This window comes from Carcharodon carcharias, chromosome 2, assembly GCF_017639515.1.
Source record: "Carcharodon carcharias isolate sCarCar2 chromosome 2, sCarCar2.pri, whole genome shotgun sequence".
Lineage (NCBI taxonomy): Eukaryota > Metazoa > Chordata > Chondrichthyes > Lamniformes > Lamnidae > Carcharodon > Carcharodon carcharias.
Window position 1 is genome coordinate 120,380,154 of NC_054468.1, and position 21,579 is coordinate 120,401,732.

General features: G+C 41.8%; 1 long non-coding RNA gene across 2 annotated transcripts in view; it reads left to right on the forward strand.

Annotated features, from left to right (window-relative positions):
* The window catches only part of LOC121291540, a 96,313-nt gene extending 79,944 nt beyond the window's left edge, over window positions 1-16,369 (forward strand). For both annotated transcript variants that reach the window (XR_005946025.1, XR_005946026.1), the window contains exon 3: window positions 15,463-16,369. This is a non-coding gene — a long non-coding RNA (uncharacterized LOC121291540). The remainder of the gene's footprint in view (window positions 1-15,462) is intronic.
* Window positions 16,370-21,579: the final 5,210 nt, after the last annotated feature.

Sequence of the window (21,579 nt, forward strand, 5' to 3'; positions counted from 1 at the left end):
TATACCACTGTGCCATAGGCAGGATGGGAAATTTGGCGGATCAGCGGGAATGCTGCGGGACCCGGAAATCCCAGCAGGATTTTGAAAAATAGAGTTGAGCAGAGAGAGACAGTATTGATCACTTTATTTAAGGAAGGATGTAAATGTGTTGGAAGCAGTTCACAGAAGGTTTACTGGACTAATGCCTGGAATGGGCGGGTTGTCTTATGAAGAAAGGTTGAACAGGCTAGGCTTGTATCCTCTGGAGTTTAGAAGAGTAAGAGGCGACTTGATTGAAACATATAAGATCCTTAAATGGGGTCTTGAAAGGGTGGATGTGCAGAGGATGTTTCCTCTTGTGGGAAACCTAGAACTAGAGTGCACAGTTTAAAAATAAGGAGTCGCCCATTTAAAACAGAAACGAGGCAATTTTTTTTCACTCAGTGAGTCATGAGTCTTTGGAACTCTCTTCATGAAAAGGTGGTGGAAGCAGAGTCTTTGAATATTTTGAAGGCGGAGGTGGATAGATTCTTGGTAAGCAAGGGGCTGATAGGTAGGTGGGGTGCAGATTTGAGGTAACTATCAGATCAGCCATGATCTTATTGAATGGCGGAGCAGGCTCGAGGGGCTGAATGGCGTACTCCTGCTCCTTGTTCGTATGCTTGTATGTCAACCTTAGTGTTCATACACTCAAACCTTTCAAATTGGCAGTACAACTTATTTAGGTGGTTAAAAAGCAGATTACTTAGGTTTTTATTTTATTCGTTCGTGGGATGTGGGCATCGCTGGCTAGGCCAGCGTTTATTGCCCATCCCTAATTGCTCTTGTTCAGAAGTCATTTTTTTTAAGAGTCAACCATATTGCTGTGGGTCTGCAGTCACATGTAGGCCAGACCAGATAAGGACGGCAAATTTCCTCCCCGGACATTAGTGAACCACATGGGTTTTTACGACAATCAGCAAAAGTTTCACGGTCATTAGACTTTTAGTTCCAGTTATTTATTGAATTCAAATTCCACCATCTGCCATGGTGGGATTCGAACCTGGGTTCCCAGAACATTACCTTGTGTTTCTGCATTACCTGTCCAATTTATAAATAGAGAAATAGAATATAAAAGCAAGGAGATCTTAGTAGAACTTTATTAGTCACTGGTTAGGCCTCAGCCGGAGCATTGTGGACAATTGAAGGCTCCACACTTCAGGAAAGATGTAAAGGCCTTCGAAAGGATATTGAGGAGGTTACCAGCGATGAGGGACTACAGTTATGGGGAGAGGTTGAAAAAGTTCGGACTGTTCTTGGAACAGGGAAGGTTGAGGTGCGACTGAAGAGGTTTAGAAGATGATGAGGGGTTTTGATAGAGAAAAATTGAAACTATTCCCTTTGATGAGTGAGTCAATAGCCAGAGATCATAGGTTTAAAATCATTGGTAAAAGATCTAGAAGGGAGATGAGAATTGTTTTCACTCAGAAGCTTATCAGGATCACCTAAAAAGGTGATGGAAGCTGATTCCATACATAATCTTAAGAGGGAGTTGGCGAGCCTCTTGAGGCTGAGGAATAGATGTGAGACTAAGCATAACAGGTTGGTCGGCCCCCTTCTGTTGCCTTAAATTTGGATGAATCGATGAGCATTTTAGCTCAAAGGACTATCTAGCAGCTGGATGAGAGTATTCCTGAGGGAACGTCCCACTGTGTGGAGGACAACAGTCTCTGAAGGCTGTGAGGAGAGCTGCTATGATGGATTAGAGTTATGATAAGTGGGCAGCGCATAACAGAATAGATCTGAAAAATGGGCCTCTCCACAGTCACTCAGGGCTAGAAAGGTACATGCATACTCTACATTATTTTGCAGGGCATTGATGTTGCATTACCAAAACTCTCTTCTACGTGGCCGGTAAAGTTTGAAGCCCTGTAATCTACAGTGAGGACATGAGCTGGTCAACTGGACAGCAGATTCTTGATCCTCCTTTGTCATCAGTAAATGTTCGTCTTGTCTCGGGCTTTGAGTTCACTCCATGTTCTACCCTTAAATGATGCTGGTATATCAACATACTGTTACAGCATATAGTTGTATGATTGTTTGAGAGAACAAAGAAGACAAGATAAGTAGAACTTTGATTTTGCCCTCTTCCACTGCCTGTATACTCTTCAAAACAATTAGACCAAGAGTGGCTCCTGTTTAGGCTTGTGGAGCTGCATGCCTTACTCCTGTTCCTATGACGCTATTCCCCTGTCTGGTTCTGTCCCAACTTGCCCTGCAAGCAGAGAGAGGGAGAAAGTTCAGAGTTACTAGAAGCCTCAGCAGTACATGCAGTGATGTCATCATGCATCCCACTTTTTGTGTGGTACGTTTCATGCGGCATGTTTGAAGAATTTTTACAGGATATGTGTTTAAAAAAAGTTTGTGCTTTTAAGAAGATTTCCAGTAATAATTTACATGTGCAAAGCATGTGCTGTATGACCACACGTGTTAGCCAATGATAGAGATATACAGTTATCTCAGTGGCTTTCATTCGACTACAAGCAATATGCAATAGGTCAAGGGTAAAGACTGTTGCATGCCTGCATTGCCTATCTTTATATTGTCGTATATTGAGAAGCCTATTTTTGCTGCCCATGAACCTTTGGCCCATTTCTTCCTCTTGCGTGATGGTATTGTGGTCGTTCACAATTTCCTGCAGACATTCTTGCTTTTCTCGCTTGTGAGGGAAAGGGTTCCCTCAGCTTCTGACCAAGTCAAATCCCTTGCGCCATTGTAGCTGCGATTCCACTTCCAGGCGTTGCATTTTTGGATTGGTGCAACTTCATTGTAGCTTCACCCTCGACCCTCAATAATTCCGCAGCTGGTTAAAAATGATGGCACAGATCTTCACCTGGGCTGGACACCCTGCCCTCTCCAGCTGTATAATTTCCCAGCAGTAAACTCAACCCAAGTGACATGGGGAGTGGGCGGAAAAGTGGAGCTGAGGCAGAAGATCAACCATTTGTTGGACTGAATGGCAGGGCAGACTCAACAGGTCTATATGATCTATTTCTGCTCCTATTTCTTATGTCCATAATGCATCCTGGAAGTTCATCGTGCAGAGTTAATGATTCGTGACTTGGGTGTTGGGGAACTCGAACATTGCATCAATCGATTATCGTACCCATCTTGCCACCTCTGTGAGTATCAGAGAAATTCTATTCCACAGAACAGATGTTATGTCATTTTTGTAGCAGATCAAAAGCAACACATTTCCTAACCTGGATTGGGTCCACTTTGTGATAACAGGTTAAATTGGTGTTTAACTCACACCTGCTTTTCTTTGACTGCAGCATTGAATCTACATTGGAAAATACAATGTGGCATTATTGTCCATCAGAATTGCTTTTTTTCACCTGCCATTGAACCCAAAGTTAAAAGTACCAACATTGAAATGTTCAAGCCCTCTTTGCAAATGGCTTAAATCAATAAATGACTTTTTCCTCTGCTGCCAAACTTGAAATCTTTGAAACAGTTCATTCTATGGGGGAGACTCACTGTGCTCTGTGCCTGTTTTTCAAGTGTTAAATGGGCAGCAATCTTTGCCTGCAAATCCTTGTGCCAGATGTACATTGTTGGCATGTCTGCCGCCATAATGTACTCTCACTCTTTATAAGCACATGAACATAAAAAATTGGAGCAGAAGTAGGCCTTATGGCCCCATCAAGCCAGCTCCGCCATTCAATAAAATCATGGGCGATCTTCTTTCTCAACCTCACTTTCCTGTCCTATCCAACTATCCCAACTATCCCTTGATTCACTTAGAGCCCAAAAATCTATAGATCTTAGTCTTGAATATACTCAATGACTGAGAATCCACAGTTCTGGGTAAGGATTTCTGAAGAGCCTCTGAATGAGGAAGTTTCTCCTCACCTCAGTCATAAATGGGTACCTCCTTACCCTGAGACTGTGACCCCCAGTTCCACCCAGGGCAAAAACATCCTCTCAGAATCAACCTTGTCAAGCCCTCTAATACATTTCTACATTTCAATGAGATCTAGTGAACCCTTGTTGCACCTCCTCTAAGGCAAGTATATATTGAGTATATGTAAATAGATAAAGAGATCAAAACTCATCCTATATAATTACAGCAAGGCCTCCTTACACTTATGTGTCAATCTATTTGCAATAAAGGCGAACCTGCCATTTGGCTTCCTAATTGATTGCTGTACCTGCATGTTAACTTGCTGGGATTCATGTGCAAGGACCTCCAAATCTCTGTGCAGATGCTGAGAGGATGCTTCCTCTCATGGGGGAATCTAGAATGAGGAGGCACACATTGAAGAAAAGGGGGTTTCCCATTTAAGATGGAGATGAGGAGGAGTTTCTTCTCTCAGCAGGCTTTGGAATTCTCTTCCACAGAGAGCAGTAGAGGCTGGGTCATTGAATATATTCAAGGATGAGGTAGACAGATTTTTGAACAACAAGGGGATCATGGGTTATGGGGGACAGACAACAAAGTGTCATCAAGGCCAAATCAGATCAGCCAGGATCTCATTGAATGGTGGAGCAGCTCAAGGGGCTGAATGGCCTACTTCTGCTCCTATTTCTTATGATCTTATGATCTTACGAACATTTACTAGTTTTTCATCTTTAAATCAGTGTTTGTCCAAGTTAAATATAAAGGGACCTGCAGGGCCCTGTGGCAACGTTCATGAAAAACTGGACAACGTTTGCATTGTGCCGGTTTTGCCAAGTGTTTTCACCCCTTAGGGGCCTAGCCAGCCGTGTTCAAAGAAGCTCTGGAGGAAACAACGGAAAGTGTGGTGGGAGCAGGGGTGCCTGTCCTGCCTCTACACCAGAACCTTCACTGCCAGACAACACCTACCCCTTCCTTTTTTGCCTTCCAGAAGATACATGTGAATTGGGAGGAGTCAGATTGGTCAGCTGCTCCAGGGTGCCCAGTTATTCCTCGCAGATTGCCGCTACCTTGGGGATGAGGCCCAAGGACTAATTTTGCGTGATACTCGAGCTGCCATCTTGGGGCACAGAGATCATTCCCTGCGCTCATTCGACAGCTGAGAAGTGGCCCCAACCAAATTTCTACCTCAATAAAACGTTAAATGAAGCAGGTGCTATAAATTTTGAAGATAAGAACAGGAAATGTTGAACATGCTCAGTAGGTCAGGCAGCATCTGTGCAGGGAAAACAGAGTTAATGGGGAAGATTTTCCCCTTGTTGGGAGGGCGCGGTGGGCGGGCCCAAGAGTGGCCACGCAACAGTCCGCCGCCTGCAATCCGGCCTCGACCACAATTTCACGCTGGGCTGGCCAATTAATGGCGACAACCTCAGCGCTGCCAGGGTGGGGGCGGGAGGAGCGCAAGCGCTGAAGTGTGCGCATATGTGGGGGGGGTGGGGTGGGGTGGGGGGGTGCGCTCAGCGAAAGCTCCCTGAAGGCAACAGAGCTGCCTCAGGGAGCTGAAGATTTTTAACGTTATAAATAAAGATTTCAAAATAAGGAAAACATGTCCCCACCCACACATGTGACTCTGTTGCACAAATGGGGACATGTGAAATATGAGTTTTAGGAATTGTTATTGTTTTATTTAGTCACTGTTCGAAACCTCATCCACCCATGGATGAGATTTCTCAAAAACTGCGAAGGCCGCCTGGCCTATCTGCCTGCCCACCAGCCAACCGTGAGGTTGAGTGAGGAGCGAAAAATTCAATTTGATTGATCGAGGGGCTTAATAGCCCTCTTAATTATCGGCGGGCACGCTGCCGACTCTCGCGCGCACCCGCCAACCGAAATATCGCGCGAGTGCGCAATGACCTCAGGATGCTTGCTAGACGCCATCGTGTGCTATTTCACGCTCGTGCGTGTGGAGTGCGCGTCCGCCCGTGGAGCTGAAAATCCTGCCCGATAGTTTCAGGTCAAATTTTTGGTCAGAACTGGGAGGTGCCCCTGTTTTTAAGCAGGTGCTCAAGCAGAGAAAGCGGGTGGGCGGTGGGTAAAAATGGGAAGGTCTGTGATAGGGTGGAGGGCAGGAGAGATTAAATGACAAAAGGAGTTGGTGATGGGGCAGGTAAAGAAACAATAAATGGGTCTAGTGGAGGTGTAAATGGCCTCAGCAGAATTATCACCAGTACCAGCTGTCTGAAAAAATGGAAGCCATGTGTACGATCTAAAATTATTGAACTCAACATTGAACTCAGAAAGCTGTAAGGAGCCTAATCAGAAGACAATTCCATGTGTCTTAACAACAACACTGCATGTGTTTCTCACACCCTTGTGCAGCATTAATATTGGCAAACAGCAATCCATGAATAGCCCTTCTGGCTTCGAAAGCCTGTGAGTTAATTCTTGTTTGGGCTTATGGCCATGTGGGAAATGGATGTTTAAGTTTTAGATAACATAAGGTTGTTGTGCTGGTTTACATTTTCCAACAGAGGTTTAACACAGCGGTAAATATTTAATGCCAGTGGTTTAGAAACCATTAAAATCCCCAGTATTCAACCTCCTTGACTTCTGAAATATTGCAAGAAATGTGCAGAATTCATTCCATCTAGCCATTATACACAATGTGGCTTAACATGAAGGATGTCCTTTGGCCCATTTGATCTCATCCTACATGAATACCAACTCCACCTATTGCAGCTTGCTAAACATTCAACTTCCTATAGTCAGATGCAACCTCCTCTTGTACGTTATTAATTTACCCTCTGCATGTGCCTGATGCCATTCAGTATTTGGACTCCAATTGCACGGCAGTTAATTAAACAGTTACATTGAAACTGATAAACAGCTCCCAATCTATTAAGAGAAACCATTTAATTACCTCCTCATACATACAAATCAGTTTCTTTTACCTACAAATAAAAATTTCCAAGAAAATTAAAGACACGTTAAAATCACTAAAGATTTAAGAAATCAAGTTAGTAAAAACATAACTTGAAGATGACCTTCCATAAGACTAACTCTAATCATATGAAGGCCCACTTGAGATAAACTATTTGTGACCGCTTTTGGCCTGGAAGGAGTACAGTAAGGAAAATTTGTAATTTCTTTAAAATGCCTAGAGAATCTGTAATTGTTTTTGAGAGTATTTGGAAAGGATTTTTAAGGGTTTGCATCAATTGTAAAGGTACCAATTGTAATTTTCTTGGATAACAGGAAATATTGTTCTATGTGACCCTTGCCGGGAAGCAGTGCCAGTAGGAGGGAAGTTAAGATGTGGATGTTGTGTAGCTGGCAGACACAAAGAAGAGCTATAAGTAGGAGAGCTGGAGGGTGAAGGCAGATGCAGACACAGCAGTCAGAGACAGAAAGAGGAATACAGAGAATTCTAGTGAGGAAAACAAGCAAGTCACTCTCAAAAAGAGGTCAGTATTTCTGTTTGGCAAAAAAGGAGCAAAAATTCTTGGGGGTGAGCTGGCCAAAAACATCAAAAATCTGGAAAGCAGTGTGAATATCTCAGAAACGTTAAAGAGCTAGGTGTTTCTACCAGAAGTGGCCAAACCGTGAACTGGCGTGTTATTAATTGGTAGGTTGAAAAGGAACTCCGGAAAGCTACACCATCAAGAACTTCATGACTCGAGGGTGAGAAGGTTTGGAGAAGTGTGCCTTGCTGATGATAATCGTACCTGTGAAACTTAGAGGTGAAATCCATTGCCTGCTTAGACTCCTGACCTACCCTGCATGAGTAATGAACAGCACATTGTGGAAGAGTGTAGCTATTTAGTGCCACATGCCTGTGGGGATTGATACGAATTCATGTGGTTGGGTAAGACATATCTTTGTTGTATCGACTATTTAACGTGAAATTTACGCTTTTACTTGAAGTATCATTGGCCTGTTAATTCATGTGTAATCTATGTTGGTTCCAATTCGTGTTAAAGTAAAATTACAAAAAGTGAAATCTCGTTGGTAATTCCTTCATCTGCGGGAGCCATTTGGTAAATTTGGGTTTTTTTGGTTTACAGTTCCCCCATAGGAATCGTAACATATCCTATGTGTAAAATTATTGCCAACCTCTGTTGTAGCCTTTGAATTGTTGACAAAGGGGGATGCAGGAGAAATTTCATAGACTAGGACTGGGATGAGGCCACACAACTCAAAAGTCAAGTAGCTAACTGCTTTCAAGATCAATAACTAACCTAATTTCCTGCCTTATCTCTCCCATCCAACCTGTCTCCCTGCATGCACACTTCCTAATAGGTTGTCCCATTAAGCATATGCCTGTTCATGTTCTACAATAAATTATACAAAAATGTATTATTAGAAATGGGGGTGAATCATTGTTCTTCATATCATTACTTTATCAGCATCATTTCAATCTATAAAAATCATGTACAAATAAGGCTGAGCCTGTTGAACCATTGAAATGTAATTGAGGGGTTTTATCAATATTTCTTCTCATTTTATTTTTTCATGGGATGTGGGCATCACTGACACACAAAGGGCATTTGGGGGTTGCCCATCCCCAAATGCCCTTTGTGTGCCATCCACGTTGCAGAGGGTCTGGAGCCACATGTAAACCAGTTCAAATAAGGACAGCAGATTTCCTTCCCTAAAGGACATTAGTGAACCAGATGGCTTTTTCCAACCATTGATGGTGATTGCATAGTCACTAACTTTCATTCCAGATTTTTTTGGCTTAATTATTTGAATTTAAATTCCACCAGCTGCCTAGATGGGATTTGAACCCATGTCCCCAGAGCTTTATAATAAAAACAGAAAATGCTGGAAAAACTCAGCAGGTCTGGCAGCACCTGTGGAGAGAGAAACAGAGTCAACAATTCGAGTCTGTATGACTCTTCTTCACAGCTCTGATGAAGAGTCATATGGACTCGAAGTGTTAACTCTGTTTCTGTCTCCACAGATGCTGCCAGACCTGCCGAGTTTTTCCAGCATTTTCTGTTTTTATTTCACAGTTCCAGCATCCAAATTATTTTGCTTTTATCCCCAGAGTATTAGTCTGGGCCTCTGGATTACTAGTCCAGTGACATTATTACTACATTATTGTCTCCCCCTATGGCCCAGGGGTGAAATTGATCCATGTCTGCAGTGGAAAACGTAGTGGATTGGTAACCTATTTTTCACTGTGCCTGATTCTTTATCCACTGAAGCTCACAGAACAACAGCTCAAACTCTTTTTGAAGACCAGTTTCCTAACCAGTCGGTCACTTTTACTGGGTTTGAAATTAAACATCTTGGCAATATTTTCCAGGTCAATGGAAAATAAGATTTGGTACAGTGAAGAATCTGTACTGGATCATGCTCCTGACAGATAACTCCTGTTAGTGGTTGTACTTTAACTATGAGGCAAAATGTGGAGAACATCCTTTGATCTCCCATCAATATTTCCAGTATATAACAACATGTATTCCAGAAAATCAATAGCAAGGTGCATGAAGATCAAAACCTATTTAAGATTAATTATTCTATGGTAAAGAGAAATGAACTGGTAGAGAGCTCCATTGCTAATTCTATCGTGAACTCTCCATAAGAGCCACATACAAATTAGTTTGGTCACAGCTCACAAGGTACTGGATGATAACAGGGAAAGTTTACTCTTTCAAATTCACTTTTGGATTGGGTTCATTAGCAGTTAATCTAACATGGATTCTATTTTGTAAGCGTACAGGTAAATCTCACGCCGAGCATCTGAAAACTCTCGAGAGTGCAGAGACCCCGGGATGCGATAACAAGCATGTTGACGGAATATGACACTTATAATCTGCTCCCTGCTGAGGAAAAGCGCACACACGGATTCCATTACCACATTCATTAGACTGCAGTGCACTTCAACTTGAAAGGGCTTATTGGCTTTAATTGTGTGCAAATCATTGGCTTCTAACAAGTCACTTACTTACTCGTTGCTTAAACTTGCATGGTGACAATGTATAAGTTAGTACAGATAGCTGGCTGAAATATAAAGAGGTCCAGGAACAGAGGTATTTAACTTTTGGCACCAAAGAATGATTGGCTCACTTCTTCCATAGTCATTCGAAATGTAAACTTCAGTAATGGGGTAGAAAGTAATACACAATGCACCCATTTTGCAGGTACATACATAAGGCCCTTTCAATCAGTAAAAACCTGACTTTAAAATTCTCATCCTTCATTTCAAATCCCTCCAAAGCCTCACCACCCCCATCTCTGTAACCTCCTCCAGCCCTACAGCTTACAACGAAAATCTTTGCACTCTTCCAATACGGGCATCTTGAGCACCCCCTGAATTTCATTGCTCCACCATTGGTGGCTGTGCCTCAATGCTGTCTAGGTGCTGTAAGCTCTGGACTTCCCTCCTGAAACCTTTCTACCATTCTCCCCTCCTTTATGGTTCCCTTTAAAACCTATCTCATTGACTGAGCTTTGGTCACATGTCCTAATATCTCCTTAAGTGGCTCGAGGTAAAATTTTGCGAATCGCTCCTGTGATGCACCTCAGGTAAGGTTTTTCGGATGTGAGGCTTCCTGCCTTGCCACCTGAAGAGACTGCTGGGGACTATGGGAGAAATAGGCCAATAAACAAGTTTCTCCTTGGTGCCGAAAATTAATGCTTGTTGGATGGAGACGGGACTTCACCCTTTACTGGGGAGGAAGTCTCGCCTCAGGGAACTGCCAGGCAACCTGATTGGCTGGCAGCTCCATAATCCTGGCAGCAGTGACCAGGAATGGGATTGCAGGCAGTCCTCAGATTCTAAATTCTGGAGTCCAGGATCAGGGGTAAGTATCGGGGTGGGGTGTGAGGGGGAGGGGGGGGGGGGGTGATGTGGTTTGGGAAGTCTCATGACAGGGAGGGAAGATGGGCCCAAAGATCTTGTTGGAGAGGCCTGGGGGGGGGGGGTTGGTGGGACGGGGAAGGGAGCACCCATGGGTGGCAGAACTTGGTGGGGTTTTTCAGCCGTCACAGATACAATGGGCCAAATGGCCTCTTTCTGTGCGGCAAACTTTCTATGATTCTATGAGGCCTGAGCAAGGTGACTTCCCAGGCTTCCTCCTTGCTCCTGGACCCCTCCAGCCAACTTCAAAATTGAGAATGGGTGGGGAATGTCCCTTAAGTAGGCAATAATAGGGGCCTCGCCTGCCCTGGTAGATGTGCAGATCCAGGGGTGGATAAAAGGGTCACTCAGGGGCCACCTGGGGTCACCCCTCCACCTGTCTGCAGACCCAGGAGTGGGTTATGTCAAATTCTGCCCCTTGTAGTGTTTTACTATGTTAAAGGCACTACATGAATACACATTGTTGCTGTTGTTGCCTTTCTGTCTGCACTGGCTTGCTCTTAAACATTGCCTAGGCAGAGCACAGGAAGGATAATCTGGCAGGGAGCTTTGCATGCCTGTTACAGAAGCAGCTGAGATTTCTTTCCATTAATTTCAAAGGATGGAACATTCAGCACTGCTGCTTGCCAAAGTTCCCCTTCTGTACTTTTCCCAGGCAATGCTTAATGGCCGGAAGACCCAAGTATACTCAAATGCATATAGTCTTCATAATTGTCATCAATAAAGGGTTTCATGAGGCAAAATCATTCTAAAATATATACATTTCTCATGGTCTGACTTTGTCTCTGGTTTATTCATTAGCTGTCCTGTGATTGGTTAATCCAGGGCTGGCCTGTTTGACCTGAAATGTTAAATCTACCAAAACCTCCACATAAGATGCAAGGAAGCATTTCTTTAAAGATAAAAGCTCAGTGACTCCCAAGCCAGATGCACTAACTTGGAAGTCAGTGGTGTCCTCTAAGGCTGTAGAAATCGCTGAGGAGCCAAATCTAAATGGAGAAATAATACAGATACACTAATTATAGCTCCGTAAAAGGCCCCATTTGAAACATGAATAAATCTCTGGAACTGGGCCTGTGGGCTTGGGAGCCTGGCATGGGAGAATGGAAGACTGTGGACCCGAGTGTCTGTGGGGCTGAGTTGACAGGGCAACAACATTTAAATTGGGAGATAATTATCAACACAGATGAAAGATAAATAAAGTGCAAAGTTCAATCAAATTGTTGATCAGGATGAATACATAGTCAATTAGTCAACATTAGTCAATAACAATTACCAGCTTGGTGAACTTGAAAAGTCACAAGCATCTCATTGGAAGAACTGGTCATGTTATTTACCAGCAATCAGGCTGCTTCATAGTCAATTTTATAAAATATAGGGATTATATTTATAACTCAAGCTTTTACTAATTATATATTCACTAGCATGTTACAAAATATATATGCATTGATTAATAAAAATTGATAGTCATCATCCATCATATTTTTCAATATTAATTTTTTCTTATTATTATATTTCTGGCTAATGTACTCCTGCTGTAAATAACCCATGCCATTTTTTCAGTCTTTTTAACACATTATGATTTCCAACTCAAAAACAAAAACAGAATTACCTGGAAAAACTCAGCAGGTCTGGCAGCATCGGCGGAGAAGAAAAGAGTTGACGTTTCGAGTCCTCATGACCCTTCGACAGAACTTGAGTTCGAGTCCAAGAAAGAGTTGAAATATAAGCTGGTTTAAGGTGTGTGTGTGGGGGGCGGAGAGAGAGAGAGAGAGAGAGAGAGAAGTGGAGTGGGGGTGTGGTTTTGGGACAAACAAGCAGTGATAGAAGCAGATCATCAAAAGATGCCAACAACAATAGAACAAAAGAACACATAGGTGTTAAAGTTAAGGTTGGTGATATTATCTAAACGAATGTGTTAATTAAGAATGGATGGCAGGGCACTCAAGGTATAGCTCTAGTGGGGGTGGGGAGAGCATAAAAGATTTTAAAAATTTTTAAAAAAAATAATGGAAATAGGTGGGAAAAGGAAAATCTATATAATTTATTGGGAAAAAAAAAGGAAGGGGGAAACAGAAAGGGGGTGGGGATGGGGGAGGGAGCTCATGACCTAAAGTTGTTGAATTCAATATTCAGTCCGGAAGGCTGTAAGGTGCCAAGTCGGAAGATGAGGTGTTGTTCCTCCAGTTTGCATTGGGCTTCACTGGATTTCCAACTCTCTGCCTCACATAGATTAAAATATAACATCAAGAAACATCAGACCTCACAATTTCCCCGTTATGTTCCATGGCGCTGCCTTCTGTTTCCATGTTGCCCCCTTTGAGTGAGTCATGAGCCTCTCCAGGAAACCCCTGTCAATGTCTCTTTTGTGTTTGGTTGACAGAGGTGTGTTTGCCTCTGTTCATGAGCATAGTTTTGCACGTGTTTTTCCTCTCACATCACCAGCCTGAAGTAACAGACAGGCCTGCACCCCAGTGGCCCAGGAGAGAATGGGCGAATCTCAACCTGTAACAAACACCAGCTTCCCATTAAACATTAAACCTGAATTTGACCCCATGGCCAATTTAGAATTCCAACCTCTCCCACCAAGGCTAAGAGGCCAATCCATCCCCTAATTCACTGTTTCGAAGCAGGTGATGATTTTAAAATAGTGAAAAATAGTCAAGAAGGCTGGGGCTTATTTCAGCACTAAAGAGAAGACTGAGGTAACCTGACAGAGATCTTCAAAATTCTGAATGGATTGGATGAGGAGGTATGGAGGGAATGTTTCCACTTGTGGGAGAATCCAAAACTATGGGGCATATATACAAGATAGTGTTATGATCAGGTGAAGAAGGGTTGAATGGTTCCCCTCTTTTCCCTCTCCTCATTTGACCACAACAGGTATTTTGTTTGAAAAGGATATACTTACAAATTCTGTGAGTGTTTAACTGTTTACGTGCTGTGACTACAAAAGACACAATTAGACAGGTTTTCTTGAGTTTTTAAAAAATGAGGATTTTTTTTATTGCACTTAACCCAGTCTAAGTAAAATAATAATAAAAATGCTCCGACTTTTACACACACACATACACATTCGAAGTTCACACACACATAAGTAGATTGCAGAGTGGGGAGGATAGATTAAGTAATTTAGAGTCCACTAAAATGATAGTGGAATAGGGCTCTTTAAGGTTGATGAATTGGCTGGTTTCAGCTGAATTCAGTGGGTCCTGCTGCTTTCAACATCGAGGTGGTTTAAAGTTGTAGACAGACAAATTTATGTGTTCTGGAGACAACAATTGCAGGCTGGAGTTCTTTTAAAATCCCTCTCTGTGGCACCTGGATAGTCAAAATCAGCAGAGAGGGTTCAAAAACTTGCAAGTTGGATGGAGAGAGAGAGGGAGAAAGAAGGAACTCACCAGGGTTTTCTTCCTTCAGCATCTCAATTGCTTGCTCTACAGAGTAAGCAGCTGCTTAAAATACACAAAAGGTTGGCTTGTCACATGACCTACTCTCGCCAACTATCCAGTGATCCAAATAAGGTCATAGCTACTGTATTCCAATTGTAACTTGATTAGATCATGGCTGGGAATTCCTCGTTCAGCCAGGGTCACATTGCCTAATGGTTTGCCTCTACCCAGTTGAGCAACCAGGTGATTGTCTGAGTACTTTGCTAATGGGATAGGACATTCATTCATCCTCTTTAAAGGGCATTGTCCCGGGTGTGTTTTTTTCAAACAGATTACATTCCAAAAACTAGTGAAATGGAGAGAGAGGATACAGTAATGCAAATGTACAGCCATCTTTGCCTATGATCCCAAATCGCTCGAATGTTGCATTAGTATTTGTGCTAATCAGTTAGAGGTTCCCAGCCAGTCAATTCAAAATCATTTTGCGATATTATGCATGATTTCACAAGAATAGTTACTCATAAATCCTATAGAGAAATTCGGAGAAATTTCTTCACACAGAGAGTGGCTAGAATGTGGTACTTGCTACTGCAGAAAGTGCTTGAAGTAAATAGTTTGGACACTTTCAAAGGGAAACTAGATGAGTACAAGAGAGAAAAGGGAATAGAAAGACATACTAAAAGACTGAGATGAAGGAAATGGAATGGGAAGAAGCTCATGTGGATTATGAACACCAGCACAGACTAGTTGACTGTTCCTGGGCTGTGAATTGTACGTAATTTATCTATTCAGGAGCAGTACAATCTTATGCACTTGTACATCACAATACTGCCTATTCTCTGTGGGACCATATAGCATACAGTACAAAAACTGTATATCATTCTTTTTAATCATTCATTGTCTCTGACTTAAATCTTTTTTGACATCCTCAGCAGAAAGCAAGTAGTCCTTGGGTTGCTAGCAAGGCTGACTGAAGGGAGGAAATACATGTGCACTGTTGGACTGAGCCTTTCAGGCAAGGAATGAGGACCTTTCAACCCTTTCTGCAGTCAATGTGTCAACTGCTCCTTTTATCCAATTTCTTCACAACTGTTTCAAAGAGATAATTTGACATATTTGGTATCATAAAGCACTTATTCCTTCAGAATTGAAATGCAGCATTTGATTTAGAGAATATAGCACTTGATTGTGGCTAAATTGACAAGTGTTGAGACTACCGTCAATATATTTCATCTGTCAAGTGATTTTAGAAGCAGTAGGTTTGATAACTAAGCTTCTTGGCAGTGATCTAGCAATTGCACTGTAATGAAGCTGATCATGTCTGTCCTTTTCTGTTTTGACAGATGACAAGCTCTCCTGCAGAGCTTACTGTGGCACTATGGAATAAGACCATTCAGCATCTGACCAATGGATGGAATACATACCTGTCGCTAAAGGAAAACCAACACTCCAAATGTAAACTATTTGTCTTTTTCTATTTCTTTAATTCTTCAACAAGCAATTATTGAGTCAGGCCCTAACTGGAAATGACATTAGTTCATGTGCGGTATGGTGATTAATGCTTAGGTATTAAAAAAATAATGATTTACACACCCTAGTGCAGACACAATGTATACTAACTCCACTGTGACAAACGGTAAATATTCCATCCTTTAATTACACATTGAGCCAATGAGAAGTGTTAATAACTGATTCTGACCCTCATCGAATTACAATAAGGCTTCTTATACCTCTGTTCATCAAGTGTAACTTCATTATGAGATTATCTTTCATGAAAAGATAAAAAACATAAAGAAATTCAGCTTGAGGTGATCAGGCAATGCGGAATGCAACAGAGTAAATTTATTTGGAGCGATGTGAGCATTTTGTGGGATAGATACAGAACATAGCTGCATGGCACAAGGAGTATTACAATGCCTAGCAGGTGAAACACTGCATTGGTGCACACAACTGTGACCTTTAAATTGATGCCATGATGTATAGTACCAATTAAGGGTGGATTTGATCTCAGAACCTCACAGTTAAATCCAGTCAACTATGTCACAAAAGCCATTGTTTTCATCTGCAGAATTCCGTGTTTTTTTTAGTTTAAGTGTGAAATGTTAATTTACTGTCTACAAATACAGCCTAGTTTGGCTGCCAGTTTCTGGAATTTATACAGCTCATTGGTAGCAGTTACAGTTGACTTATCATTTCTTAGCTTAGGAACTACTATTGCACAATTTGAATAAATATTCTGGAATAAATCGCTCCAGGTGTGTGATGTTTGCCTTCAAGATAAACGAGGCTACCTGAATATGGTGCCAAAAGTATAGAATAAGCAAAGCACATATTAAATAAAACCGAAACAGCTTGTTTGTTTCAGCACGTTAAGGTGCTATTATCAGATAACAATATAATTATAGTAGAGACCAATGTTGCCTGATGCAAAAAGTAAAAGCCGGGAGCTCAAATGGTGACTTAAACTGCATTGGTATTGAAAAAGGAAATTGCATTTCTATAGCACCTTTCACTATCCCAGGATGTCCCAAAGCGCTTTACAGCCAATGAAGTAACTTTTGAAGTGCAGTCACTACTAGTAATGTAGGAAATACGTTAATGATCACTGTTGTAATAACATGGCCATCCTATTCATGTCTTGAGTACCTTACCAGTATTTCTGACAGCAGATTACGGAAATAATCATCATTGCAATCTTTTAAAATGTGAGGATGATTCATTTGAAACCAACGTTGTAGCTATCATTGTGCAGTACTATGTGGACTGCGCAGCAGGCCGTGCATTATTCATGAATTATGTTTTTCAGGATTAAGATAATCACTCGTCTTTCCTTCATGGTCAAAGTAACAGTGAAGTCTGATTGTTGCCAGGAATGCACAATCAATATGCTTTTGGTTATTAGTACCGGATTAATAATTTAAAGTCCCAAATAATACAATCCTCCCTCTTCGTTAACATGTAATTTCTTCCAATAATTTTGACCTTGTTTTGCAAATGCATCAGTTTGAAATTAATCTTCAAGTTCACAATTTTCACGTTACTAAAAAGGAAAGTGACTTCCAAACACTCTTCAAGAAAGAAGAAATAAAAATAACAAATGTTCATCTTCAAAGAGGCATCATTCTCTGCCCAGCTCACTATTTAAATGGAGGAGAACCCTACAGTTTCTACATAATTCACTTAGCAAGCTGCAAATTATTTACAGACCCAGCCATTAAGACATCTGCTGATGATACCAGAGAACTCACAGCCCATTTGTCCACATTTGTAGCAACCTCATCTTCGTGACAATTGAAGGAACATTTTCTTGGCATTGAGTTTTGATGACTATGACGTGTAATCTGTTTATATCGGCCAACAAAAGACAGCCAGAAATAAAAAGCAGTTTTGCCCCAAATGCATTGCTGAGGTTTGGTATGTTGTACCCAGACTCTCTCAGTCAACTCTCTGTGAAAAATATCATTGATTGTCCCAGCCTAATTACATTAAAATCATTAAGCCTTTCCCCAGTGTAAACATGTAATTCAAATTGGACAAAGTCGGCCTGTAATAACAATACGGTTATTTTCTTGACTCTTTTAGTTCAGTTTCACAACTCGCCCACATTATGTCAATTCAAAGGATGTGATGGAGAAGAATGGCCCAAACTTTTATAGAAGTTAAACAATCAAGGCCTTGGAAATCCATGGAGAGGGTAGGAGGGGATTTTTGGCTGCTGAAAGGCTGCAAATAAGCATCAACTTGAATTTATATAACACCTTTGACATAGTAAAATATCCCAAGATGCTTCAGAGGAGGGCTATCAAACAAAATTTGACACTGAGTCACTTAATGAGATATTAGGTCAGGTGACCAAAAGCTTACCAAAGAGGTAGGTTTTAAAGAGCATCTTAAAGAGCTGAGGCAGACAGTTGGAGAGAGTTACAGAGGGAATTCCGCAGCTAAGGGCCCAGGCAGCTGAAGCCACTGTTGTAATGTAGAAAATGTGGCAGGCAATATGCACACAGCAAACTCCCACAAACAGCAACGTGATAATCTGTTTTAAAATGATGTTGATTGATTAGTAAATGCGAGAGGGAAGACAGGGCCTTGGTTTAACATCACAACCAAATGACGGCACCTCTGACAGCGCAGCACTCCTTCAACTCTGGACTGGGTGTGTCAGCCTCGATTTTTGGGCTCAAGTCCATGGTGTGGGACTTGAACCCACAACCTCCTGACTCAGTGGTGAGAATCCTACTCACTGAGCCCTGGCTGACCTGAAACCCCACCCCCACCCCCAGCCCACCACCCTTAGGATGAGCTCCTCTGAGAGTGGGATGCAACAAATCCCAGAATGTTGAGGGGCTGGGTGAGGGGATTTGGGGTGGGTGTGTGGAGAGGAGGAAGTGGGGAAACACCTCCAGCCTTGCTGGAGTGGGCAGAGGCTCCTAATAGTGATTCTTGCTTAAAGTGGGGATGCAGCATACTTGGGCCCTGGAACAGAATTCCAGCCCTTCCACTGAACTCCTGAGATAATGGTGAGCGAATGTTGGGCCTCAGTCACGCCTTGAGTGCACCTCCGGGATCTGGGGTTACTTGGTGAGACAATCGGGGCTAGCATCCTCCAACTGTATATCATGATAAAACAGAATAAATCTGAGCCTGGAATCTCGCTTGGAGTGCTTGCGATTTTATTTCAACATAGGATGATTGATAGCTTTTTTTAAAAAAAAAATAAAATAAACAATCTTTTCATGTTTAAGACGACACCAAAGTGCTTCAAATGTTGTGGCTGCTAAAAATATTCATTTGCTGAGTCAAACAATTATTTTTAAATAGCAGAAGACATTGTGATTCGGATTACACAGAAAACACTTTTTTTCTCTCTAAAAAGCAATTGACTACCCTTACCACTGATCAAAGACGTACATTATATAACTTGATACCATTGCCCAGAAACATGTGGACACAGCTGCAGTGTCATGTGTCACAGCTGCAGTGCTGCCAGCTGGCAAGGCCATAAAGGAAGACCAAGCCAAACAATTACTGTAATTCATAACACCAAATACGCATTCAGAACACAGTACAGGCTTTTATGCAATAACTCCCCATTAAAACATATCCAACGATGTAGAAATGTTTTAATCACCTGTCAATCTTACCCATGTGACCATGCCAAAAAAATCATTGCACTTTACTATCCATTGTCCTGCTGAGAGACTGTCACATTTGCGAACGGATGCTTCTTGCTTTAAATGCCACAGAGGCATGATGTTATGTCTCACAGAAACTGTCAGACATTTTTGTTTAAGTTACAGTAAAACTTGTTTTGGCAGGGTTTAAATCAAAATGTGTCATCTGGGCAAAAATAAAAAGAATTCACTTAACAGAAGTTTACTTTTGCAAACAGAACGTTAACAGGATGACTACAAATGGGGTGGACAGAAACAGCTTGGAGTTTTTTTGAAGCTGTATTTATATAGCAGAAATATTCACTTGTCAGATATTTACTTAAGTGAGACTGGCCACATTATTGGTGTCGGATTGGTAAACATGAGATATGTAAATGCTACAGAAGCACAAATAACAGGCCTGAATTAAGTAATTGCAAGGATTTGATCGAAGGAGAGCACTCTCTCAGCCCATGGTTATTTGTATTTTGCCTGGAGCCAGAATTTTAGCCCTACTTGATATTTGTGTTAAATTGGATTACATTTAGATTCAGATGTTGGCCACTGTGATGTTCTAATGTGAGATGAGTTTCTGATCACGTATTGGAGCGGTCACTAAGACCCTCTATTTCCACCTCTGTAACATTGTCCAACTTCACCCCTGTCTCAGCTCATCTACGGCTAAAATCCACATCCCTACCTATGCTACCACTTGACTTGACCACTCCAACGCACTCGTGGCTGGCCTCCCACATTCTACCCTTCATAAACTTGAGGTCATCGAAATTTCTGCTCACCATGTCCTTTATTGAACCAGGTGGTTTATTACTCCGGTGTTCGCTGACCTACATTGGCTCCCGGAGCAATGCTTTGATTTTAAAATTCTCATCCTTGTTTCGAAGACCCTCCGTGGCTTCACCCCTCCCTATCACTGTAATCTCCCCTGAGGATCCTTTGAGATGTCTGCACTTGTCTAATTCTAGCCTTTTGAACATCCTGGTTTTTTACTTGTTCCACCATTGGTGGCTGTGCTTTTAGCTGCCTCAGTTCCAAGGTCTGGAATTCCCTTCCCAAACCTCTCTGCCTCTCTACCTAACTTTCCTCTTTTAAGAAGCTCCTTAAAACCTACTCTTTAACCAAGCTTTCGGACATCTGCCTAAATATCTCCTCACATGGATTGGTGTCAAACTTTTGCTTCATAACACTCCTGTGAAGTGCTTTGAGACTTTTCATTACATTAAAGGCGTCATATAAACATAAATGGTTGTTGTTGTTGTTTTCAGAACAAACGATTCCATGATCAGCTTGCAGTGTATACACTGCAGACAAGGGACAGAGTCTAGGGATCTAGCAGTGGGATAAGGGAGCTGAATTTTTCGGTGTAGTAACCGATAGCTGGCTGGCAAATAATAGCCTCTTGAAATCCAAATCAGAAGAGCATCAATGCCTTAAAAGCAAATGTTGCGATAAAAATCGGAAGGTTATTTCTTCCTCGGGGAATCACAAAACTGGTGGAGAGAAGAGCCTCACACAGCTCGTTTCAACAGTGGAGGAATCTAAGGATCTTGGACTTCAGTTCAAGATGCATGGGCTGGAGGGGATTGGTCAGGACAAAACTGAAACTAAAATCCCAAACTTAGAACAAGCCACAGCACTACTGCATTACCTTGTCATGTTCCACTATAAAATTGTATTTTGAGAACCTCAAGAACATTCTTACCTCCCACAGAACAGCAGGATTACAAATCACTCCTGTTAGCTTTTGGCTTCTAAAGGTTTATATAGGTCACAAGCTGAAAATACGAAGGATGCGTACACAATTACTTTGAAATGTTCTGTTAAAGCACTGACATAGAGGCATAACTAACACATATCGACCACAGGAGCATTTTTTGATTAGTTTCCACTAATCTTGCATCTTTTCGTTTAGTGTCTCATCTAATTAGAGGCTGTCCGAACACTGACTGGCTGCAACAGATATTCACTAGTTAATTATGCAAAAACTATATAAGATATGTCTTTGAGAGGTGGGGGTGCTATTTTGGTGAAGGGTGGGAACACGTTAAATGGGTCTTACTCCAATAAGCCACGTTTATTTGAAAGTCCAGGTTGAGCACACAATTTTGGTTCTAATTGTTGATTATCATAGGTTGATAAAGTTAATAAAGGTCCTTCTTTAAGATGGAGATGAGGAGAAATTTTGCCTCTCAGAGGGCCATTAGTCTGTGGAATTCTCTTCCACGGAGAGCAGTGGAAGCCGGGTCATTGAATAATATTCAAGGCTGAGTTAGACAGATTTTTGATAGG